This window comes from Sminthopsis crassicaudata, chromosome 5 (assembly GCF_048593235.1).
Source record: "Sminthopsis crassicaudata isolate SCR6 chromosome 5, ASM4859323v1, whole genome shotgun sequence".
NCBI classification, from domain to species: domain Eukaryota; kingdom Metazoa; phylum Chordata; class Mammalia; order Dasyuromorphia; family Dasyuridae; genus Sminthopsis; species Sminthopsis crassicaudata.
Window position 1 is genome coordinate 279,229,946 of NC_133621.1, and position 2,534 is coordinate 279,232,479.

The 2,534-nt window shown below is 35.2% G+C and overlaps 1 pseudogene; it reads right to left on the minus strand.

Moving 5' to 3' along the window:
* Positions 1-1,247: 1,247 nt before the first annotated feature.
* LOC141543104 (large ribosomal subunit protein uL24 pseudogene) lies at positions 1,248-1,654 on the minus strand (annotated as a pseudogene).
* Positions 1,655-2,534: the final 880 nt, after the last annotated feature.

Consider the following 2,534-nt stretch of genomic DNA (forward strand, 5'->3'; position numbering starts at 1 on the left):
ATCACTTTCTTAAGTCTACACAAAATCCAATAAATCAAGCCCTGTTTTGTAACATTTGCCTATTTCTGAGGTATAAATGTTCCCACTAAAATTTTAATAATTGGCGCTGATTCGCAGGAACCAGTTCTAGCTGGCTTTAGGATACTTTTGAATGTGATTCAGTGCAAAATATACTAGTTCTTTGAGCCAAAGGACATGGGTTCAAATGCCCTAGCAGTGTCTGGCACATAGTAGGTGCTCAATATATGTTTATTGACTATTACTGACTGTCTTAGAAGCTTACTTGGGTAGGTCACTTCATCTCCTTAGTCTCAGCTTCCTCATCTATAAAAAGAGTTCTGTAAAGTCTCTTCCAACTTTAGGTTTATGATCCTATGAGCTATTAAGTTCTTGGTCTTCATGGATCATCTCCCACAAGATGCCTTTGATTTATCCACTAACTCATTTTCCCACTAGGTCTTATATTTAAAGATCTATATTTTTATATATCCTATCAAGTAGGATATAAGCTCTTCTGAGGTCAGGACCCCTTTTCTTATTCTATCTTTGGATCCCCAGTGCCTAGAACAGCGCTTAGGAATATTGTAAGTGATTAATTGTGGAATTCTAGAGATTCATTTTTTCTTGTTTTATCCAAGGTCAAAGTCAAGATTATAACCCACATCTGCTGGGATTCGTGCTCCTGGATCTAGAAGAACTCCACATATTGCCACACTCTGTCATTTGTTGAATTAAATTGACCTTAAATCATTTTATACCCATGCACAAGAAAAACAGTCCAATACATCGATTTTCAGCAATGATTACAACTTTCTGGTAAAAGAAATTATTATTTTTGCAGTCCCCTTTTCGCCATTAAAATGTAACTGTCTTTAAGTTCCTATGGCTTGGTAACCCATATTTGATATTTTCCTATTTCCCATAGTGCCTAGTAGAGTGTGGAGTATAGCTGTATAGTCAAGTCAATAAATGTATTTTTTGAGTGACTACTATATCAGAATGGAGGGAGAGTTAAAAGTACTGAAAGACAATAATCAGACCCTTGAAAGAGATAATGAGCTGCAAAGGGAGAAGGTAAAAGAAAATGAAGAAAAGTTCTTTAATCTTCAAAATAAGCATGAGAAAGCACCAGGAACTTGGGAAAAACATGAAAAAAAGCACTAAGCATATAATGAGACAAACACAGCCTCTGCTCTTTTATTTGTTTTTTGTTCATTCTAGCAATTTACTTACAGCCATGTAATTTTTTACTCTTGCATTTTCTCAATAGTTTCTTCCTTATATTTTCCCTTTTTCTTTCATACTTGGGGAGATTTAGCTTTTCGTTCAAGGATCTTTTCGCAATCTTTGTCCAGTTTTAGCCTTGAGATAACCATCTTACTTGGAAGAATGCCCACATGGACAGTTGTACCATTAGCTTTCTCTCACTCCACACACTCAATGAAAATCACATATTTCTTTCTCTAAATCTAGACTACTTTGCCAGTTTGCTGTCTCTTGTATGTCCATGAATGGGCATGGTAAAGACATTGTATTTTGTCTCAGCTCCTTGGAAAGAGTAGAAGACATAATTTTCCTCCATATGTGGGACAGGACATTGAAATGACTCTTGCTGTTCTTGCTTCAGTCAAGTCACTAAGGGATTGAACTTCATTTTGACCTTGGAGTTATTGCGGAAGAAAAGAGGCAGCTTCTGCTCTTTAGAAATATCTGTCACCCTCCCTAACAAAATCACCTTGTATCTATTTTGTTTTATACCCATCTATTTTATACCCATTTCTTCTTCTCTATAGAATAGAAGCTTCTTGAGAGTGGGAACCATTTTATTTTTTTCTTGTATACCTAGTACCTAGCATATACCTTGGCACATAGAAGATATTTTTGATAAATACTTACTGATCTGAGGATGGGGACATCATCATCATCATCATTAGCATTTATATAGTATTTTAAGTATTTTGCAAATTGCTTTCTATATGTACATGTATTGCTCAGTATCTATCTATCCATCTACGTATCTATCTAATCTCTCTTGATCCCATAACTTGTATGTGCTATTATTGCTCCTATTTTGCAGATGAGGAAATTGAGGCCGGAAAGACTAATGACTCCTTCAGGATCACACAGTTATTAAGTGACACATAAGATTCAAACTCAGGTCTTCCTAACTCTTAAATTTCTATCCACTGCACTCAGGTAACCCACAGGTATAAAATAAATAGATAAGAATAATGAAGGATAGGAAGTAGAGGAAAACAAAGGAAAGATCAGATAAAGTGCCATAGGGAGATATGATATGAAAGCACTAAGAATGAAGGAAGGCTTCTTGAAGGAGGATGCATCTAAGCTGAGCCTTGAAGGAAGATAGGATTCTGAGAAGTGGAGATGAAGAAGGAATGCATGACTGGCATGGAGGAATGACTGGAAGATGGAATACTGAGGTTGGAGAATATAAAGTACATCACAGTGATGTTATAAAATAAATAAAGTATTTTTAAAAATAATATATTTTTATTTTGTAATATTTACTTATA